The 24,618-nt window shown below is 34.3% G+C and overlaps 1 long non-coding RNA gene across 1 annotated transcript in view; it reads left to right on the forward strand.

Moving 5' to 3' along the window:
* Nucleotides 1-24,618, forward strand: part of LOC127553439 (uncharacterized) — a 34,682-nt gene continuing 10,064 nt past the window's right edge. Inside the window, exon 1 of the long non-coding RNA XR_007951740.1 lies at nt 1-912. This is a non-coding gene — a long non-coding RNA (uncharacterized LOC127553439). The remainder of the gene's footprint in view (nt 913-24,618) is intronic.

Consider the following 24,618-nt stretch of genomic DNA (forward strand, 5'->3'; position numbering starts at 1 on the left):
CTTTCTCCTCCTTTTTTTTTCTTCCATAAAAAAGAAAACATTGACAAAGGTACAGATTATATAAATTGATTTAGTAGTCCTTCATTCTATCTTGACATGCAAAACTAGGTATATTTGGAGTAGTTGATATTATACTTAGGCAAATTCAGAATTATTCAAATGACTGAAATTCAAATTATTGAAACCCTAGACAAAATCATAGTCAATAATAGGTCAGTGCCAAATTTAAGACTCACATAGTGTTGCTTAACTATTTTTTTTTAATCAAGGCAAAATAGAAACAGTCAACTTATTAGATTTGATAATATGGGAAGCCAAGATGACATAGTTAAGGCAGGAATGTACCTTAGCTCTTACAAATTTTCCTTCAAATACCATTGAAATAATATCTCAAGATAATTTTGGAGTGCTAGAATCAACACAAGAGCAGGCTGAAAACATTTTCCAACCAAAGACAACTTAGAAAAATTCAGCAGAAATTCTGTCTCACTGGGATAAGAGCGAATTTACCACTAAGAAAGCTGTCAATAAGCCTTGTGGGCAACTGAATTTGTGGAGATGATTTCCTGAACTCTCAATACACAATTTTTAAAGGAGTCAGATAAATGGTCAGAAGGAAATTATAAGGGGCACTTTATTAGTACTGGGAGAAGGCCTCTCTAGCATTACTCAAAAAGAGTTTCCAGTCATACACCTATCAGGAAGCTTGGGACAACGCCCCCTTTACCCCAGGGGCAGAGGTCCATCTTAAAAATAAAAATAGAAGAAATATCAAAAGAAAAGGAAAGAAAAAAAAAAAAAAACAAGGAACAGAACCTTGACCATAGAAAGCTACTATGGTGAAAGGGCCAACCAAAGCGCAAACTCAGATGAGAACAGAATGTCCACAGAGGAAACCTCAAAGAGTGAAATGTGAGTGAGCACTGTAGCTGCTACTGGGACAGACAATGGGGATTGAGGGTGGGGGTGGGGGTGGGGAGGGTATCACATGACCTGAGGGCGTGGCTGCAAATGTCATCACTGGGATGTGATGATATCAAAGAAAAAGACATTAAGGGGTGGGAAACTGTCTACTAAAAAAAAAGGGAAATATAATGGCACAATTAAGTTCATATGGAAAGGTACAAAAGACCTATTACAATCAAGGGAAAGAAGGGAGAGGGATAAACATTGTCTGAAGCTTGATCTCATCAGTTTTGGCTCTAAGAGGAAATAATTTAGTCAGTTGGGTATAGAAATTTATCTAACCCTATAAAGCAGAAGGAGAAAGAGGGAAAAAAGAGAAAGGACAGGATAGAAGGGAGGGCAGAAATACTAGAGGAAAAGGCAAGAGAAGGGGGAAGGGTTGATAGAAGATAACTTAAGTGAGTGGATTAGGTTAAAAATACTACTAAGAGAGGGGGAGGGGTGATATGAGTTAAGGTAATGGGTGGGGTGAGTTTAAAAAAAACACACATATGACAGCAGGGTGGAAAGAGAATAATAGTATGTACGAGGAGAAAATTAGATGGAGGGAAATACAGAGATGATAATCATAATTGTTAATGTCACTGGGATGAACTTTCCCATAGAACAGAGTGCTTTAAAAAACAGAATCTTAAAATATGTTGTTTACAAGAAACACATTTGACCCAGAGAGACATATATAGAGTAAAGGTAAAAGCCTGGAACAGAATTTATTGTACTTTAACTGAACTAACAAAAAAAAAAAAAAAAAAAAAAAAAAAGGAGTACTAATTGTGATCTCAGATAAAACAAAAGTAAAAATAGATCTTATTAAAAGAGATAAGGAAGGAAATTACATCTTGATAAAGGGTACCATAAATAATTAAGTAGTAACAATATTAAATGTGTATACACCAAATGGTAGAACAGGCAAATTCGTAAAGAAGATTTTAAGCAAGTAACTAGCTACTGTTTAAAATCTAAAGTCTAAAGACTAATTACTGTCCAAAGAAGTAAGCAGCAAAACTATTCTATGGGGGGATATCAACCTTCCCTTCTCAGAATCAGACAAATGTAACCGCAAAATAAACAAGAAAGACACTAGGAAGATTAACAGGATCCTAAAAAATTCTAGATATGATAGATTTTTGGAGAAAATTGAACAGAAAGGAATACACATTTTTCTCAGCAGTATATGGTGTCTACACAAAAATTGACCATGTATTAGGGCATAAAAACCTTATAATCAAATGCAATAAGGCAGCAATAGTAAATGCTTCTTTTTCAGACCATAATGCAATAAAAATTATATTCAATAAAGGGCCAGGGAAAGATAGGATAAAAACAATTTGAATAATTTAATTCTAAAAAATGAGTGGGTCAAACAACAAATCACAGAAACAATCTATAATTTCATCCAAAAGAATAATAATAATGGGACAACATAGAAAAACCTTTGGATGCAGCCAAAGCAGTTTGTAGAGAAATTTTATGTCTCTAAATATAGAAATAACTACATAAATAAAATAGAGAAAGAAGAAAACAAGGAAATAAAAATGCAACTAAAAAAACTAGAAAAATAACAAATTTTAAAAACCCCAATTAAATACCAAATTAAAAATTTTGAAACTCAAAGGAGAGATTAATAAAATAGAAACTAAGAAAACTATTGAACTAATAAATAAAAGTAAGATTTGGTTTTATGAAAAAAAAAACTAACAAAATAGATAAATTTTTGGTTAATTAGATCAGAAAAAGGAAAGGGAAAAAAGTCAAATTACTAGCATCAAAAATGAAAGGGGTGAACTTACTGCCAATGAAAAAGGAATTAAAGAAATAGTTAGGAGCTATTTTGCCCAACTCTATAGCAACAAGTCTGACAATCTATCTGAAATGGATATTTATAAAAATATAAATTGCCCTGATTAACAGAGAGGAAATAAAATACTTAAATAGTCCCATTTTAGAAAAAAGAAATTGAATATGCCATTAATGAACTCACTAAGAAAAAAAATCTCCAGGGCCAGATGGATTCACAAATGAATTCTGCCAAACATTTAAAGAATAATTGATTGCATTATTATGGAAACTATTTGGAAAAATAGGTAAAGAATATTGCCAAATTCCTTCTCTGACACAAATATAGCCCTTATACCTAAACCAGGAAGAGCCAAAACAGAGAAAGAAAATTGCAGACCAAGCTCCCTAATTAAATATTGAGGCAAAAATTTTGAATAAAATATTAGCAAAGAGATTACAACAACTTATCAGTTCAATAATACACTATGACCAAGTGGGATTTATATCAGGCATGCAGGGTTGGTTCAATGTCCGTAAAACTATTACCATAATTGGCCATAATTATCATGTTGACCATAATTGCCATAATTGATAATTTACCATATCAATAACAAAACCAACAGAAATCATATGATAATCTGAATAGATACAGAAAAAACCTTTTGACAAAATACTGCACTCTATTCCTGTTAAAAAACAGTAGAGAGCAGAGGGATAAAGGGTGCTTTCCTTAAAATAATAAGCAATATCTATCTGAAACCTACAACAAGAATTGGTTTACTTATTGAGCGCCATACCAATCAAATTGCTAAAAAATTATTTTATAGAACTAGAAAAATAATAACAAATTTCATTTGAAAGAAAATAAAAAGGTCAAGAATATCAAGGAAATTAATGAAAAATCAAACAAACAAACAAACAAACAAAAACCAAAGATTGGAGATTAGCAGTACCAAGCCTAAAACCATATTATAAAGCAGCAGTTATCAAAACCATTTGGTACTGACTAAGAAATAGAATGGCGGATCAGTGGAATAGATTAAATACATATAACACAATAATCAAATCCCAAAGCAATGTAGGGTTTGATAAACTCCCTAAACTCCAGCCTCTGGAATAAGAATTCAATATTTGACAAAAATTGCTGTGAAACTGAAAAATAATGTCAGAAACTCAGCATAGACCTACATCTCATGCCCCATACCAAAATAAAGTCAAAATGGATACATGATTTGGGCATAAAGGATGATACCATAAACAAATTAGGAAAACAAGGGATAATTTGCTTATTACTCATTTGAAGAAGGGAGGCAAAGGTAGCATAGAGTATATGAAAAATCATATGGTAGTTTTATTGGATTGAAATGTCAATATTTCAGTATTATTACTGTATTCTGCAGTGACCAAAAAGTAGTTTCTTATTGTTTAGCATCTATTAAAAGAGTCATAATGTTTAAATGATGTGTTTTAAATGAAATGAGATCACAACAGTATTTTGTCCTAGATTCCACATTTTAGCATTAACAGATCAGATTATGTTCAAATGGCAGGAACAGGTATTGTGATTATGAAAATCAGTAAAAGGAGATAGAACTGGAAAAGAGCAAAAACAGGAACGCAAAAATCATTGTCTTGAAGCATTGAAAGTTAGGTAGAAGGATGAGACTTGTTTTGTCATGGACCCACTATGTGATCCCACAAGTCATTTGCTTACATTGTGGTTAAACTGAATGAAGAATCCTGGAAATACTGAGGAGAAATATTTTGTGGGACCATGGGATACTTCCTGGCTTCCTAGTGCCAGAGCCCTTCTAATCATTACAGGCAGTGTTCTTTGTATGATCCTCAGCAGATGGATTAGTTTGTTCATAATGGAAAACCAGGGAAATCATCAAAGCCTGAAAAATTGAAATTGCCGTGAAAAGTTAATATGTATAAAAATGAGGCCAAAATGGCAGTGTAGCTGGAAGAAGTACAGCAAGCTCCTTCCCTAAACTCACTTAAACAAATGAACCTGATAGAATCCTGTATAGGAAATCCAAGAAAAAAATCATGAGTAATTTTTACAACCTAGATCCACAAAGGGAGACTCATAGACAGTGGGTTGTGGATTTATAGGATTTTTATAGGTCAGTCCCACAAGGAGCATATCAAAGAGTCCTCAAGTTCACTGAAAGGCTGTACGTAAAGACAAGAAGGGATCCCAGATCCCACACAGAGTGGTCTAAACCTGTGTAACATGCAGAAACAAGAGGCAATTGGCAGCTCTATTGGTCCTTACACAATTCTGAATTATATAAGAGGGTGAATTTTGCTTAGGGATTGCAATCCAAATTGAGATTACAGGGACCCTCCCTACCTTATGTATTAAGTAAAGAATACATTCAAAAGCAAGTAGTAGCAGTCAAATCTTAGTTCTAGTATTTTGCTCAATTTAAAGTTTGTAGAGGAATAAATAGAGAAAGAATTCCAAACCAAAAGGAAGATAGTAGAATTTTCTGCTACTTCATGTTAGCTAGTTAATCTAGAAATGATCAATTGTTGCTTAGACACAAACATTGGTCAGGAAGTTGCAAAGTTCAGAAAAAAGGTGGGGGAAGAGAAAGAGAAGGAGCAGATTAAATTTTGCCCTAAATAAGAACATTTCGTTAGTCCTATTCTGGCATTCACTAGTTACTAAGCATTCCAGGAATTATACCAAATTCACATTGGCAATTAAAAATGCTTGGATGAATTTTCTGCTAATTGCATGGAGCTTAAACTTCCAATCATATGCACATTAAAAGTCATCAGGACTCAGTCCATAGTTTTGCCATCTTAGAATTTCCACATTCAGTGATTTTTGAAGTACAGAATAATATTGTGCCAGGAGAAAATTAAAAAGGAAAAAAAAAAAAAAGTTGTGCAATGTCAGAATGATAATATAAGAACTTCTAGGCTGTCTCTGTCTCTGTCTCTGTCTTTCTCTCTCTCTCATAATTATATGCAAAAGAATGCAATACAATTGATTCCACAAGATAAGGACCACCAACCTACTTCATGCCTCCAAGTAAATTTTAACTAAATGCTAGAGAATTTTACTACTTAGAGGTAAGGCTTGCATTCATCTCATACTTGGTTCTACAATCTCAAATGATGGATTATCTCTGTAGTTTCTAGAAGGTTGTCGGAGAGGCCAGCTCTTTCTACATGTTGCTGACTGTACTGCAGAAGTTAGAATGTTAGAATAGTCAGACTGAAGGTCGGCTGAGCCAACCAATTCAGCAGCTAGCGATAGAACTCTTGGCCTTTTGGTACTACAACAAAAACAAAAGAATTGTGAATGAAGGTTGGGTGATGCAAGTGAAGAGATTTTTTTCTTATGAGAATGAGGATTAAGACATCTCATCTAGAAACTGAATGAAAGGTCTCTAATCTTATTCCTTCTGAAACCTGAGCCATGAGATAAGAAAGGGAAGCACATCTGGGAAAGAGACTAAGGAACAATCAAATTTAACTTCTCTTTCCTCCCCAAAGAGGGCTTTGGTGATCCTCATGTGAAGATAATTGCCAGAAAAGCTAAAGAATCTCTGTGTATTAGAAACATTTCAGAAAAGACTCTTGGCTTAGGACTTCCCTAGCCTGGGAAAACTCTAAGGAACATTTATTGGGCCAACTAAATTTGTTGGAAGGCTGAAATAGGGAAGTATTTGCACCTGGCATGGTATAGACGAAATAACCTTGCAACCAAGTAGCAGAAGATATTTTCAAAGGAGCGAGTGAAGTTTTGAAAAGAATTTAATAGATTGAATTTATATTTTCCTCAAGGCCTACCAGACAACTAGGTAGTACAGTGAATAGAGTCCCTGGACTGAAGTCAGGAAGATCTGAGTTCAAATATGGCCTTGGACATTAGTTATACAACCATGGGCAAGTCAATTAACTCTGTTGTCCTCATTTGCCTTATCTGTGCACTGATCTGCAGAAGGAAATGACTGACCACTCCAATATTTGTCAAGAAAAGTCCAATTGGGGTCAAAAAGAATCTACTACATATAAAAACAGCTGAACAGTAATAAGACCTACCATGACTTTTTACACTCATCTAGTCTTTAGATCAACTAGATTAAAACTTCTTTCATCCAGATGGCTTCAGATTTTATCTCTGGATCTCTAAATTAATTATTATATACTAATTATATAACTGCACGATTGTAGACTGAGCCATTTTCAGCAGAAAGTTGTGGCACTTGAGGCTTGGGAAAATACTGCTATCAATGCAAATAAGTCATTCTGAGACTAGAGTTTCAGAGCCCATTACTGCCCTGATAAGGAGGCAGAATGAGATGGTGCCATTCCTAGGAAGGTGTTTTGGTTCTGGTTTATGAACAATAAAATTAAAAAAAAACAAAACAAAACAAAACAATTTATGGCCAGACTAAGAGAATGCTGGTAAAATTGAACCAAGAAATTAAGTACCAGACTACTAGGATCTGTAAGCCCCACCCATGCCTAAGTATCCCTCAAGGTTCCTGCCCCATTTGAATCATTGAGGGGAGACTATAGGAGGCTGTCCATGGAAGGAAGGAGTATTATGTTCTTATTATTTGTTGAGATCTTTTCAACTAACCTCTAGGTGTGTTACAGTGTGTAGGATCAAATGAGAGCCATTATTGTAATCAAGATCTTATCAGAATAATAATCCTGAACCATCACATGTGGTAAACACCATATAATGTTGGTGCTCCAAGAGGGCAAAAGAAAATGTCCTAATGATGGATATGAAGGATGCTGGAGGATTCCCTTTTATAAAATCACCTAACAATAATCTTGTAAGTAAGACATATGGTACCTTATGGTGGACTACAGGAAGCTGAACCAAGTCATCAGAACTATCTCTAGAGATATTACTGATTTTTTTCAAGGTTGTAACCCGATTGTATAGTGAGTTGTTTAGGCTATCAATGTGGCTGATTCTTTTTTGTCTATTTCTATGGCTAAGACTAATCAGGAACAGTTTCTTTTTATCTGAGGAGTTCAATATATCTTTGTTGTCTTTCTCTAGGGCTACATGAACTAACTTTCATATTGTTATATTATAGTGGGGATAGACTAAAACAACAACAACGCATTCCTTCCCGAGAGCATTTTGTTGTTGTTTTTTCCACTATAACAATGGCATAGACCAGACTAGAAGAAGCCACAGTAGCAGAGGCTTTAAATCATATTAGAGCCCATTAGAGGGACAAGGGGTAGAAAACAACTCTAAGAAAATCCAGGGTCCAACCCATTCTATAACATTTTAAAAAATACAGTGGATGGAGAAAATCCAGATTATTCTAGACAAAATCCTGAATAATCTACAGACATTCATTTCCCCATGATAAGGAAAGAAGGCAGACACCTTATTGGTTTCTTTACGCTTTTGAAAATCTACACTATTCATCTGAAAGTTTGATGAACCTATTTTACAAATATCTGACTTGTAAGTGGGGCTTGGATTAGTCCTTGAAGATGTAAAACAGATTGTCTAGCACCTCTCCATTTAGGCCTTTATGACCCTGCGATATCCATGTTTTTGGATGTCCATAAAGAACAGGTTAGATGAAGACTTTGTCAGGAAAAAAAGGGTGGGCAGAATCAGCTACTTTTAGGCATTTGGAGCTTCATGCTCCTCAGAATAGCCAGTCACTCTCCAGTTTATGTAAAACAGTTGCTAACCTTTTTATTATTATTATTATAGCTTTTTATTGACAGAATTTATGAATGGGTAATTTTTCAACATTGATCCCTGCAAACACTTCTGTTCCAACTTTTCCCTTCTTTCCCTCCACCCCCTCCCCTAGATGGCAGGCAGTCTCATACATGTTAAACATGTTAAAGTATATCTTAAATACAACATATGTGTACATATTTACACAGTTCTCTTTTTATAGGATTCTGACTTTTAATCCAGTCTGCTATCTGCCTCCACTTTATGGGGAGTTTACCCCATTCACATTTATGGTTAAAATGACTAATTCTGTATTTCCTGACATCTTGTTAACCCTAGATTATGCTTTTCACTTTCCTTTTCCCCTTATTCCCCCTCTCCAATATTAAACTTGTGAGCACCACTTGCCTCGAGCAGCCCTCCCTCATTAGTTTCTCTTCCTCCCCCTCCCTTAGAGTCCCTTAAACTTTTTTTTTTAAACCTTTCCCTTATAATTTCTGTATTCCCTTCTATTTAGCCTGCTCCTTCCCTTTTCACTTTTCCCCTCCCACTTTTCAATGAGGTGTGAGAAGTTTCTCTGTAAATTTAATATGTCTAATATTTTCTCTTTGAGCCAATTCTGATGAGAGTAAAATTCACACTATGTTCACCCCCTCTCTTCTTTCCCTCAGATATAATAGATTTCCTTTGCCTCTTTGTGAGATGTAGTATCTCCACTTTTCCCTTTTTCTGATACAATTTCCTTTCCACCTCTAGATTCTTTTTATATTATAACACTAAAAACCAAGTTATACATGTACTCTTTATGTATACTCATAACAGAAATAGAGTTCCCAAGATTTCTTTTTACCTTTTTATGTTTCTCTTGAGTACTATATTTGGAGGTCAAACTTTTTTAGTTCCATTTTTTTTTTGTTTTTTGTTTTTTGTTTTTTGTTTTTTGTTTTTTTTTGGTCAGAAATAGATGGAATTCACCTATTTCATTGAATGTCCATCTTCTTCCTCAGAAGAAAATGCTCAGTTTGGCTGGGTAAGTTATTCTTGTCTGCATACCAAGTTCCTTAGCCTTTCAAAATATCAGATTCTAGGCCCTTTGATCCTTTAATATGTATGCTGCTAGATCCTGATTAATCCTTATTGTGGCTCCTCTGTATTTGAATTTTTTTTTCTAGTTGCTTGTAGTATTTTTTCCTTGTTCTGGAATTTAGTTCTGGATATTTAGCCACAACAAATTTTGGAGTTTTGGTTTTGGGTTCTCAGTAGGTGATCAATAAATTCTTTCAGTGTCTATTTTACCTTCTGTTTGTACAACATCTGGGCAGTCTCTTTGATGATTTCCTGAAAAATAGTGTCTAGGCTTTTTTTTTTTTAATCATGATTTTCAGGAAGTCTAATAATCCTTAGATTATCTCTCCTAGATCTATTTTCCAGGTCTGTTGTTTTCCCATGTAAGTATTTAACGTTTTTTTCTATTTTTCTATTTTTTTTTTTTTTTTGTTTTGCTTGATTGATTCTTGGTGTCTCCTTGAGTCATTCATTTCCATTTGTTCAATTCTGATTTTTAATGAATTATTTTCATTTTCTTTTTAAAATTTCTTTTTGTAATTGTCCAATTGAGTTTTTAAATGAGTTGTTTTGTTCTAAGGAACTTTTTTTCCATTTCACCAATTTTATTTTTTAGAGAGCTATTTTCTTTTTTCGTTTCACTAATTCTGTTTTTCAAGGATTTAATTTCTTTATCCACTCTATCTTTTAATGAGTAATGTAACTTATCCAGACCCTCTAGTGAAGCTTCCCTTTCCTTTCCCCATTTTTCTTCTAGTTCTTTTTTAAGAGCCTTTTTAATTTCTTCTATAAGAGCCTTGTGTGATGGGGATTAGCTTATATTACCATTTGGGGCTTCATTTGGAGATAATCTGCATTTAGTCTCCTAAGGGTTTGAAGTCTGCTCTCTATCAGTATAGAAGCTCTCTATAGTTAGAGTTTGTTTTAACTGTTTACTCATTTTGGCAAAACAAAACAAAACAAAACAAACAAACAAACAAACAAAACAAAAAAAACTGAAGTCTGCTTTTGGGGCAATGTTGTATTACCAAGCTTCCGCAACAGACAATAGGAAGTAGTAGTGAAGCAGCAGTGGGACAGCAATGGCTGTGCTGGGATCAGCATCTGCGCTGTGGTCAGCATCTGCACTGGGATCAGAGGTTATGTACTGAGATCGTGCTGAGTCCCTCCCAATGCTGGGTGAGTGTGCTCAGGTCCCGAGAGACTCTAGCATTTTGCGGTCACAATTTTTACCCCGTGTTTATAGCTTCTCTTTTGATCTACTGGCTTGCTGCCAGAGCAGCTGACACTGTGGTAGAGTTCTCCCCACAAATTTTCCACTGGCTGAGACCACCCCCTCACTCCCTCGAGTCTGCTCAACATGAGCTGTTTTCCATGCTCTCACCACCTACTTGCCTACCTACCTATTACATTCTGCGCCTGGCCTAGCCATCTCTACCCGCAAGCAAAAACAGACTTTTTCTGGTGAATTTCGAGATTATCTTCTGTTGGTAATGTGTTGTACTCCCAATATTCATGGATTTTGATAGTCAAGCACTAATTCTGAGGCCTTTCATAAAAGAAGTAGGCTGAGTGTAAAGGAGAGCTTGGATAGATGTGTGTGTCCTGTCCTCCATCTTGGCTCCACCAGTTGCTTACCTTTTATTGTGCCCTAGTTGATACTTATAAATTATATGGGTCAAACAATTACATTTTGTCCAGTCTTTCTTATTATGGACTTAGTCTTACAAGATGTTTACTCTAGTAAGATGAGCAGAGGATAGCAAGCTTCTATTGATAATTAGAATTTATACATTGGAAATTACACATCTAAATCCTTCTGATACTATTCAGAGACTGAAGCATTCAGTTCACATTTTGGAACAAGCCTTCTCTCCTGGCCTAGTAGGATCCCAACTATAAGGACCTGGCTCCTGAGGAATGCCATTTTGCCTGGTCGGTTAATTGCTGATTCCACTTGCCACAAGACAGGCATACAAAACTAGAATTTAGCAGCCACTAATTTGACACTTTACTATAGATAGCTCTGATATAAGAAAAAATATTAACTATGGGAGGCTAGGTCTAGATGTTCTCTTACTTTCCCAAGTTCATCACTACATCACATAAGGATAAGTAATCTGACTATACTGAAGGTGTCTGGGATATGACTCATGTATTCTTGGTGCTGCTATGGCTTATTATAACTTATCATAAGGGCCAAAATGTGAGACTTTGAGAATTACTCTTTCTGAATGGGAAAGCAAAGGTTTAGGATTTCTGATCTTTTTTCCTCCTTCCCTTGTGAGAGCTTTTAAAATCTTGATTATACTACTGTCCATTTTTTTTTTTTTTTAGCTATCCCTCTATTCTTAAAAAATCATCTACTTCTATTAGTATGAATTGTATACATTCATACAAGTAATTGATAAAATTGCTTTGTTTTACTTTATTTTTAATTGATAAAATTGTTGAACAGCACAGGGACAAATAAATGCCAATTCTTTGAGGAACTTTACTGAAGATTTATGTTCCATTAATGTTGTTACTGTTACTTGGGGTTTGCATGGTTGGAATGATTTGCCATTTTCCTATTCAGCTCATTTTACAGATGAGTAAACAGAGGCAAACAGGGTTAAGTGATTTGTCCAGGGCCCATGGTTAGTAAGTATCTGAGGTCAGATTTGAACTCTGAAAGAGGAATCTTCCTGGCTTAAAAGCCAGAAAACTCTATCTACTATTTCATCTTTCTATCATTCCCTAATATTGAACTATTAAAACCATCTAACCCGTTATGAATGTCTCTAATGAAATTATCCTTTATTTCATCTCTCCATAAGAATGATATGAGATAATTTATCAAAAAAAAAATTTGCTAAAAACTTTGCTAGACAAACTATAGCCATAGAATATCCTTACCATATAGTTTAGGAGGGATAGTAATAGCTTAGAACTATTTCATTTCATTGTTATATGAAATTCTCAGGAGAGCAAACTTCTTTTGTGTATATTGAAACACAAAGTCTTAAAAGAGTTGCCCAGATCACTGATAAGTTAATTGAGTTATGCAAAATTGCACAACCAACATGTCAAAAAAGGGACTTGAATTCATATTTTCCTGTTTTTACAGCCATCTCTCAATCTGTTATACCACAGTGTGGTTTAATAATCTTTCCCCAAAAATGAAAGTTAATTTCATCTGGCATAATCTCTTCTTAACAAAATAATTCTGGCTTTTTTTTTTGCAATCATCATTTCATTTTACAGATATTAATTATTTACCTCTTATGATCTGTATTAGAATTTTCTCAGGAATCTAAGCCAAACTCATTATTCTATTGTGTAAGACTCTCTCCTTGTCTTTTTGAAAATTGAGTCATTTATTCTCCAACATTGGTCTCTTTCCCAATTTTCATGATATTTCAAATATTCCTTATAATGGCTCAGCAATTATAACTGCCAGCTCTTCCATTATCTAAAGATATAGAGTATTTGAGCTTCTGGGCCTGGTGACTTGAATTCATGGAGGATAATTAAGTTCCATCTTATCATCTCCTTACTTATTCTGGGTATCATTACCAAGTTACAGCGTTCCATATAACTTCCTTCTTCCTCAAAGACGGCACATTCTGAGATGGTATAACATATCAGAACCTTTTAAGCAATGCTTGCTCCTTTCCTTTACTTTGACTTCTCTAAAGTATAGTGCTTTCCTGGACCAATGGCCCCAACAATCCTCTAGTGTTTACAGTGGATTCTAGCTGTTGCTCTCAACAATCAAAATAAAACAAAACAACAACACTCTCAATACTTTGGTTTGTTTGATTTGTTTGGGTTTGGGTTTTTTTGTTTGTTTATTTATTTTTTTGTTTTGTTTTGTTTTGTTTTTTTTCTGGTAAGACTTCTAGTGATAGTTACGTTTAAAGAACTTAACTTCACCTTAGGAAAGTGTGCCTATGTCATACTATACATTATTATTTAAGCTAAGCCACCTAAAATAAAAATGTAGACTATGGGATTTATTCCCAAATTTACTTCAGAACACATATGTGCACACACAAAAAGATTATATATGTATATGTGTATATATATACATATATATGTATGTATATATATATTAACGTATGAACATTTCTTTTCCATTTCTGGTTATTGATCAGATTGCAGTTGGTGATTTGGCAGAAAAATGAAATATTTTCCTCCCTCCCTCCCTTCCTTCCTGCCTCCCTTCCTTCACTCATTTTTCTCTTTCTTCCTTTCTTTCTGCCTCCCTCTCTCCCTTTTCTTCTCCTTCCCTTCCTTCCTTCCTTCCTTCCTTCCTTCTTTCCTTTCCTCCCTCTTTCCTTCCTTTTTTCCTTTCCTCCCTCTTTTCTTTCTTCTTTCCTTTCCTCTCTCCTTCCTTCCCTCCTTCTTTCCTTCCTTCCCTGCTTCCTCCCTCCCTTCCTTCTTTCCTTCTTTCTTTTTTATCTCCTTCCCTGCCTCTCTCCCTCCCTTCCTTCATTCCTTCTTTCTTTTCTTTCTCCTTTCCTTCTTTCCTCCCTCCCTCCCTTCCCTCTTTCTTTTCTCCCACCTCATTTCTGTGTTGATTCAATGTACAAAGTGTGAATTTAGGTTTAAATTTTCACAGTGCTAATAAATTGTAAATAAAAAGGTAAATTTCTAAATATAATCCTTTTTTTTTGGGGGGGGTCATTATAATAGCTTAGACACATTGGTCAGAAATACATCCTTCCTTAAAATATTAAAATATGCCATAAAAGAAATATATGAAAGCCTAAGTGTTTAGATCTGAAACTGTTTCCTTAAGAAATTGCAATCTTTCTGAAAACACATGGTAGGCAAAATAGAGGTTATGCTATTGCAGCTGGCTAGAGCATATGAACTATCTGGGATGTACACTTTTGAAGAAAAATGCATTATCTCCTGTTTTAACACTGACAGATTCTCTTTTTTGCTTGTCTCCACGTAAAGCCAAAATCTACAATAGTCAAGTATTCATCCAAGAATACAGACATGAGTTGCCCATTGTACTAAAGTACAGAGAATTATATGTTATAAATAAGCACTCTAGTGAATTTGCTTTTGTTTATAACTATCCTCTTTTCACAGTGAACAGAGAAAACAAGTGTAAATGCAGTATCATTATTTACTGAGTACTTATTTCACATAGACTATGATATTGCTAAAAGCCATTTAAGTGGCAGGGTATTAGAAACGGTTACCTTCTTGCAGGTTTTTTAAGACTGAAAAATCAAAAAGTCCAAATCTCAACAAGGATTTAAGATTACTGATAAAGTAACTCTAGATTGATGAAAGTAAACAAGATCACCAATTAAAAGATTATTCACTTATCTATCAATATTACCATTATTTTATTCAATGAAACAGTAGTCTTTCTAGTTACTCACTAATATTGTCAAATAATCCTTTTACAATGATGATCACTGTGTCAACCGATTATTCTTCTACAGAAAAGTATCCCTAATAGTCATTACATATAATTCCTGAATCAGATCTAACAAAGATAAGTTACTTACATTTATATATCTATAAATACTTCTGAAAGCAAATCTGAAAGACTACTCTTGTGATTTTGAATTAATTTTAATGAGATAAAAGAATGTATATAATGTCATTCAAGTGCTTGAAGTTTTTACTCTTTTTTCTGTTGTAATCCAGACATTTTACTATGCATTCCTGAAACCATGAGTGTTATAAGGAAATATCACTTTTCTTTTGGCCTAGGATCAATGACTATGGAATATTACATTAAGACTTATTAATCTGTATCAGCAGTTAAATGAACCAGGGTTATTCTCTGTTTTGTTCTAGCCTTCATGATTTTAGTCTAACAAGCTCTTCAAAACTCATATTGTAGGACAAATATTGCTTGCTTTGTAGATTCACTTGTCATTATATGTCAGCTTAAGTGGTAGAAGCCTAAAGAAAAATGAGGTTACAAATAAAAGAACTCAAAGAGCCTGCTGAAATGAAAAGTAATGTTTGGAACAAAATGAGAAGCCATCAGAGGACCTTTGACTGGGCCAAAGAGATTTGAAGAGGTGGAGAAGAGTCATAGAGAATTTTATTAAGATCATCAATCTATTGGACTTGGATAACTGAATAAAAAGAGACAAAGTATCATTATTGTCAGGAGAATTTTACCCATCTCAGGTCAATAATGTCTTTTCAATAAATGTCCTTCTAAAACTAGAGCATTTCAGGTAGGGCAAATATACATTTTTGCTATATTGAGAGATATGAGGAATAGAGGAAATAAAGAATGTGTTTGAACATCTAGAAATTAACTTTTTGATACATGAAAAATCTCATTTTCTATGGATAACATTTAAAAAAAGAAAAATTTACATTCTTTCAAAATGTTCAAAGTAAAAAGTGACACTATTTTTCTCCCCACAATTTGAGGTAGCCTAAAAGGTTATATTATATCAAGTGGATATTTTTTAAATTAAAAACTCAGAGAAATATGGCATTGTACTCCTGAAAGATACTTTAGCATCTTACAATGAAATATCCTTTTAGAATTATTTTTTTACAAAGTAGAAACAGAAGTCCAAAAAAATAAAAAATATAAAACACCACCAAATGGACAATCAAAGCACTTTAAGAGATAAATCTCTATAATTCTCTTGTAAAGTAGGGTGGACAAGTATGCATGAAATTAATTTATTCCCCAGTTGGGAGAAAGGTTACTGGGGAGGATAATCAAAAGCACTTTCTTGGAACTAACATTTTAGCGGAAAAGATCAGGGGAAAGAGGAGAATTACTATTCCCTATTTTGATCTTCTTGCCTTGCACCTTGTAGTTCTTTGTCTACCTATTCAGCTTTGGAGGTTGAAGATCAAATGATCCTTGAAAAGGATAAAGGAGTAGAATCAATGGTACTTGTGAGAGAAGGAAGGGAAAACATGTTTGAGAGAATACACATTGTCTAATGAATATAATTTAAGCTATTTCAGGAAAGTGAAATGACTTCTTTGAAACAAGTACTTTCCCAAAAGAGAGATAAGACAGCCAGTTCCTGTTCTCCCCTCTGTACCTTCCACTCTGCACATCTGGAAAAGCAGAAGGCTAAGGAGCAAATAGTACCTTTGTAAAGATCAGCATGGAACAATCTTCAGGATTTGTCCAAGAGAATGGTGGTATGTGATATAAAGCATGCTTTTCATAACCAAAACTTATCTAACTTTTCCAAGTTAATCACATATCCTATGATTCAGTTTTCATGCTATACAGTTTAGCCACATGACTTTCTCATATAATCTTCATCGATGCATCATCTATGTGCTGCTCTAATTTCTCACTTGAGTGTTCTGAATGCTCTCCTCAATTTCCATTTCTTAGATTCTCCCCTTTCACTTTCTTTCAGTTCAGGTTCTATCTTCCAAATAAAGTTTTGTGTTGTTTTTTTTTTTTTTTTTTCTCTCACTCAAGCCCATCTAAGGTTAACTTTGTGTATGTGCCTTGTATATTAGAATATAATATCTTGAATCTCAGGAAATATTTGTCTTTTGTCTTTTTCCCTTCACCCACCATCTAGCCTATAGTAACTACTTGTTGTTTGTCCTTGATTTACAAAGTGTCGTATTTACGTTTAGAGTCATGTGTAAATTGAATTTCATTGAGGCAGAGTTGCACAAAGTTATCTCACTCTCTCTTCCAGAGTCACTGAAGCCCATGACAATGTAAAAAATCAAAATGATTTTTATGGCTTTGGATGTGGCAGATAACCTTTGTGTTTTTAATGTTTGACTAAATTCTAAGAATTCCACAGAGCCTGCACTAATTATTCTTCTCTACCCACTCAACCAGAGGACTTCTTCAGTACTTAAAATATATGTGTATTTAGGAGGAGTATCACCTCTGACCTCAGGGATTGCTGAACCCTTTTCAGGGCTGCTCCTCTAACTAATCTTGGTGTCCACCTGGTACTCAAGTCTCATTTGTGGCTCCATCAAGCTATAGTAAGTACAGCAGTGACACCCTAATAAACTATGTTATCAGATCAGCTAAACCTGCTAGCATGCCATCACTTAGAAAGAAGAGCTCCCTAAAAAATGTTTATTGGTGGACTAACTGCCCTTCCATAATGCTGGTGATGGGATCAAAGCATAGTTTGATCTTCTAACAAAAAATAAGAATGACATTTTAAGCACTTCCTCATGACCTTTTTATTTTCCAATACCTAAAATATATGCCTTACTCACTTGTGACTCATATTATTTATGACTTTCTTCAAGGCTTAGCTTGAAGATATAAGGATAAGTTAATTAACCTATCCTGAGCTCTTTTTGTTAGTACCTCCTCCACAAATAGATACTCTTTTTATATGTTGCTGTTATTTTTTCTCAATTTAACTTTTCTTTTATAATAAGAGTTTTTATTTTTCAAAATGCATGAAAAGATAGTTTTCAACATTCATCCTTTCAAAATCTTTCTCCCTTCTTCCACCCCTTCTCCCTCCCCTAGACAGTAAGTAATCTAATATAGGTTAAACCTGTGCAATTCTTCTAAATATATTTCCACGTTTATCTTTCTGGACAAGAAAAATCAGATCAAAAGGGGAAAAAGTGATAAGGAAAAGAAAAAATAGGCAAGCAAACAACAAAAAATGTGAAAATACTTTGTTGTGTTCTATCTACATTTAGTCCCCATAGTCCTCTTTGGTTTGAGATGGCTCTCTCCATCACAAGTCTCCAATATAAACTCTATGAGGGAAGGGTATCATGAGGATTTGGACAAAGGATAAATCTCCAATATCTAGTGTAGTAATTAAAACAAACTTAGGAAATATTTGTTGAATAAATGAAAGGGAATGAATGAAAGGATTTAGTTATTGACCAATCATATTGGTTATAATGGGTCAAAGCTTGGAGAGAATACTTCATAATAGTGGATAAAAAGATAAAGTGGATATAATGAATATATATGCAGGTTGGTTGAGAACAAAGTGACAAGAACATGGAGGTAGTATGTAGAGGGGTAGTAGTTTTCAATAAGATCACTTATGAAAGAAATGTTTTTGTTTGGATGGAGATTGAAGAGTGCTTATGAGGAAATAGGAGAGAACCCATTCATAAGGAAGAATTTAAAATCATGTATTTAGAACTAGAAGGTCTTACAGATTATCATGTCCTTTTCCCTCTTTTAACAGATGGAAATAGGAAACAAAGAGAATTTTAAAATGAAAGCAGCTTGAGGCAAATCAAATAAAAAATTCTCTAGGAATTCCTCCTATATTTAATTCAGTGAAAATTTATGGCTCAATAGATTTATACAAACACATTAAGGGTTTGTTGTTTGAGTTTTTTCTTTTGTTTTGTTTTAGTATTACTGTTTATGATTTGCTTGCATCACGTTGAAAAGAAAAAAAGAATTTTCTTTAACAGAGGTTATCAAGGATTTAGTCCTCACTTTGAAGGACCCGAAGTCTGTTTAAAATGGTTATTTCTTTATTAGCACTTTTGAAATTATCTATCTACAATCCTTGTTAACTTATAATATTCTTATTTAAATAAAGGTATAAATAAATTTTCAGGAAAATTAAAAACAAATAAAAATATTGGCAATTGTTTTTCAGTCATATCTGACATTCTGTGACCCCATTTGGATTTTCTTAGCAAAGAAACTAGTATGGTTTGTCATTTCTTTCTCTAGCTTATTTTACAAATGAGAAAACTGAAGCAAATAGGGTTAAGCAAGTTGCCTATGGTCACATAGTTGGTAAATGTTTGAGGCTGATTTTGAAGTAAGGTCTTCCTGATTCCAGGCCCTGTGATTTATCTACTAAACTACCTACCTGCAGTGTTAAATCTCAAATCACCTATAGTTTTACTTATAATGACATAATAAAGGTGATAAGTTAAACCTTTACTCACTCATTTGCCACTATTTTTAGTCTATCATCTTTCTTCTGCCTCTCTATCAATTGAAATTAGATTTTCAAAGGGGAGGTCATATCTTAATAAAATACCAAATAATTTTTCTTAATTTTTATTGACTTTGACATTTCTGAAGCATTTTGGCACTGCTAACTACTATCTCTTTTTTGGAATTCTCTCTTCCCTAGGCTTTTGTTAAACATTAGTATCTTGCTATCCTATCTCTCTCTGGTGATTCCTTGTCTCTTCTACTTGTCCCTTTTTTCTTTTTAGGAGTAGATAAGTAGTACAGTGAATCAGCCACTGGGCCTAGAGTTAGAAAGACTTTGATTTAATCCTTTGGAAAATCACTTTACCTCTGTCAAACCTCAGTTTCTTCAACTCTAAGATGTGGATAATGATATCACATACTGCCTAGGGTTATTGTGAGTATAAAATTAGATAATATTTGTAAAGTACTTTGCACAGTACTTGGCACATAATAAGTATCTCATAAATTCTTGTTTCTAATATTTCCTTCCTTTTGACACCAAATGTGAATATTTTGTTTTCTCTTTCATCATAACTGATTTTTTATGCTATCTTTTAACTTAACATCTCATCAAATAGTTTACACTTTATTAAGAAAAATAATTTAGGGGCAATTAGGTGGTGCTGTGGATAGAGCACCAGTCCTGAAGTCAAGAGAACCTGAGTTCAAAATTGGCCTTAGACACTCAACACTTCCTAGCTGTTTGACCCTGGGCAAGTCATTTAATTCCAATTGCTTCAATATTAAAAAAAAAAGAAAAGAAAAGAAAAAAAAAGGAAGGAAGGAAGGAAGGAAGGAAGGAAGGAAGGAAGGAAGGAAGGAAGGAAGGAAGGAAGGAAAATAATTTACACACATACAAAACACAAGGTAATTTAAAAGTATTTCCTAATCATGTGACAAATAAGAAAATCAAGAAAGTGTTCATGTAGGAGATGGTGCTGCAACTGAGAATTTATGAAAATAGGAATCGAAGTGGAGAAAAGGAAAAAGATAATTTCAGGAATGCAGAACAATGTTTGCAGAGGCAAAGAGATGGCTAGAAGATGGGATGTCATATATGAGGATCAGAAAAAACAAACAATAGAAAAACAGTTTGTCTAGCTTGTAAAAATAATGTAAAGGAGAGATGATTGATGTATTATTCCTCTCCTTGCTAAATATTTGGTAGTTTCGTGATGAAGCATAGAAAGCCATAATAATTATGTTGGAATCTCACTGTAGAAAAATTATACTATTAGCTAATCCTGCTAACTTTTTTGAACTTTTGCCTCACATATTACATTGTAATCTTTTATTTGCAAAGGTTGCCTTTTGCTCTACCAACTTATCCCCTTGCTTAATAAAGTACTCTGTATAATGAGTACCCGAAAAGCAGCAAATCTCTATTGGAAATACTAGAATAGTGAATTATACTAGAATTATACTAGAAATTCAGGGTGTAGACTAATACATTCCAAAAGGCTCTTGTAACATCTTACATCTCTAATGTTGATTCATGGAAATGATTCACTCATACATAAATGGTAGAAGAAAAACATGATTCTGCCTTGCTCTTCCTTCAATGAAATAACTGATGCTGGTCCTGTTTGAAGATTATGAGGCATGAATTCCAATTTATTGATCATCAGAAAACACGGAACAAATAGTGATGACTCCAGGAAATGAGTCATTATCTCCCCTTTTTCAGAAGCCAAACCAAGCCAAATGTTGAGAAGGCCCTTTAGTCAGCCTACCTTTAGGAATTTCATTTCCACTTCTTTCACTAAACTTACTATGCATATGTTTTCCAGGTGGTCTGAAATGAAGTAATGGAGCAATTTTAAAACAACACCCAGGCGAAACTTCTTTAAGCAAATGAATGCATAAGATGCTAGTAATAGAGATTGTGCTTTGTCTCTTTCTTAGGAGAGAAACACAATGCTCCAAGGAAATTAAGAATAGATAATAAGATGGCAGGAATAAGAGAGGTTGAAATGGATAAATGCATGGACCAGCACACCATTTGTTTTGAAATGTATCTTTTATGCATTCCCAGTTTCCCTGGGGAAAATTGCTTCTCCTATATTTTCACTATGAAATCACAAATCCTTCAAGTAAAAAAGTATGCTTTTCTCACCTCGGGGGTCTATTTTAGTCATTCAAAGGTTGTCCACTTAAAACATTTATATATATTTGGGAGAAAAGAAAGGAAAAAAGCCATAGAAAAACTTACTAAGATGGGGCTGGGCTGAATTGATAACCTTAATTTGCAGCAATGTGCTTCACCTGAATTACAATCACTATCTTTTATTCCTTTGTCTATTTTTCTGCTTTTCTCTTTACATTAGTAAATTACTAGTGAATCTTTTTTTTTTTTCTCCCATTGGAAAGATGTCACAGAAAAAATAATGAAATGATCACATCATACAAAAGTAATGTATTTGCACTGTAGCAGTAGTATTTATATTTCTTATATCTTTATACTTAAAAGACTTCTTTCTGAGTGAACCCAACTTTCAATAAATATAAATATTCATTTTTGGGCAGAGGAAAATTAGATTTCCAATGCCATCTCAGGGAAAGAAGCCCAGAGGATAATTCCATTCCCATCCTACACATATTGGTGGGCTGGGTCTTTGAGATAGGTATTACATTACATCCTGAAGGCAGAAATGTGCTGCCAAACTGGTAACAGGTTCCATCGTGATGCCTGGGCATCCCCAACACCCACAGTTCCTTTTTAAGCTCCCGAGCAGGCTCCCACCTCCTCAAGCAGATGCTCCAACAATAATAGATTGGTCAAGATTTACTGGAGGGATAAGATATAAGATTCGGAAGACATAAATGAATATTATTCAATATTTCAAAATCAGCCTGGGTTTTTTTTTTTTTTTTTGAACTTTGGACAGGGAAATAGTTTATAAGGTAAAGGATAAATGTAATCCTAAAATATTAATATATGTGTGTATATATATACACACATATATTTTTCTTCTTCCTTCTCTTCATTTTTGTTCTTTTTTTCTTCCTTTCTTCCTTCCTTCCTTCCTTGCTTCCCTTCCTTCCCTTCTTCCTTCCTTTCTTCCTTCCTTCTTTTGTAAATAAATGAGACAAAATGTGCAAAAACTAAAGTACAGTGTTATGAACCTGAACTTCTTTCTTAATAGAGCACAGGATATGGAGATATTAATGTAAATAGTAAACTTACAGAAAGCAGTAGGGACATGGCAACATTCTGTACAGAAATAAAGGTGCTTAGTTTTGCATAGTCAAATTATTATTTGGGAAGTATATGCTGAGAGAATTTTAGGTCCTATTTTTTTCTCCCTGTGTCACCCTGCTACCTAAGGAACCTTGTAGTTATATTCAGTGCCATGCTCTTTAGGAGACAAAAGCCAGTAATCTTTTCCTTTAATTGCCAAATATTAATTTAGACTTAGATTTGGGGAAACTAACCTAAATATTTATATACTTTCTTCTGCTGGGCAATAAATGCTTCTAAAATTAAACTTTCTCACTGATATTCCTACCCATAGTCACTTCTAAATTCCACTCTCTACAAACTGTCAGACTGATATTTCAAAAGGAGGGATGTCACCTTGTCATTCTCCTGATCAATACTTTTGTTGTTCTCTCTTGCCTCTAGGATAAAATATAAAATATTCCTATTTATACAAGTCTACAAATCTTAAATTTAGTAATAAAGTCAGATGTTATATATATTCTGAGAACTCATAGAGAATCAAGAGTTCAAATTTTACCTTTGACATATATCAGTTACCTATTTGAGGCCAAGTAACTTACCCTCAAATCTCTTAGACTTCTAGGTAACCCAGTGGATAAAGCTCCAGGTTTAGAATCAAGAATATCTGAGTTCAAATTCAGCCTCAAATTAACTCTGTGTCCCTGGGCAAGTCACTTGACCCTATCTACCTCAGTTTCTTCATCTGTAAAATGAGTTGGAGAAGGAAATGCAAAGCACTCTAGTATCTCTGCCAAGAAAACCCCAAATGGAGTCACAAAAAGTTGGATATGACTGAAAAAACAATAGTACATGACTGTAAAAAACAATAGATGAGGTCCTCTATTTCTACTATGCTTTAGCATTATTCTGTATTCCAGTCAATACGACCTCTCAACTGTATTGCATCTCCTGCCTCTAGTACTTGAACAGGTTGTGACTTCTTCTTGGCATTGATTCCTTTCTCACTTTTGTCTTTTGCAATCCTTAGATTCTTTCTTGACTTAACTCACGTGGCACTTGCACGTGAAGCCTTTTCTGAATACTTCAGATCTACCTCTTTCTCCCCATCCAAATCAGTGTGTGTTTGTGTGTGTGTGTGTGTGTGTGTGTGTGTGTGTGTGTGTGTGTGTGTGTGTGAGAGAGAGAGAGAGAGAGAGAGAGAGAGAGAGACAGAGACAGAGAGAGACAAAGACAGAGAGAGAGAGACAGAGAGACAGAGACAGAGACAGAGAGAAGGAGGGAAAGAGAGACAAAGAAAAGGAGGGAAAGAGAGAGAGACAGAGAAGGAGAGAGGCAGATAGAAGAGAGAGGGAGGGAAAGAGAAATGGAGAAAGAGAGAGGCAGAGTGACAGAGACAGAGAGAGACAGAAAGAGAGAGACAGAGAGAGACAAAAGACAAGAACAAAGAGACAGAAAGACAGAATCAGAGAGACAGAGACAGATAGCCTAAATGCTGTATCACTCCATTCACCAGAAAGCAAGCTCCCTGAAGCAAGAAACTGTTTACTTTATATCTTGGCATTTCTTGAACCTAAGATTGTGCTTTTCATATAATACATTCATTAGGGCAAACAAATTGTTTAAAAGAGTGCCTTCTATTCTATTAAGATTATAGCCATAACCACCTTATTATTATAAATGTCTCTATTATACTTTGTGATATCTCAAGGCTTTTAATTTTTTTTCATTGAGGCAGCTCAGTGTTATAAAGAATAAAATATATTGGAAATGCAAGGGATAGAATGACTTGAAACTAGAGGAACTTAATTAGAATTCTGGTTTGGATATTCATTATATATGTAACTCTAAATACTTCCCTAAAGGTCTGTCACCTTCAGTTTTCCCATCTGTAAAATGAGGGAAAAAAATAGCATGCTCTTCACAGAATACTTGTGAATACCAAATAATATTTATGTAAAGTGCTTTGTAAACCTTAAATTCAAAAACAAATGATCACTATCATCTTCTTCATCGCTAATT

The sequence above is a fragment of the Antechinus flavipes genome, chromosome 3 (genome assembly GCF_016432865.1).
Source record: "Antechinus flavipes isolate AdamAnt ecotype Samford, QLD, Australia chromosome 3, AdamAnt_v2, whole genome shotgun sequence".
In the NCBI taxonomy this organism is placed as follows: Eukaryota; Metazoa; Chordata; class Mammalia; order Dasyuromorphia; family Dasyuridae; genus Antechinus; species Antechinus flavipes.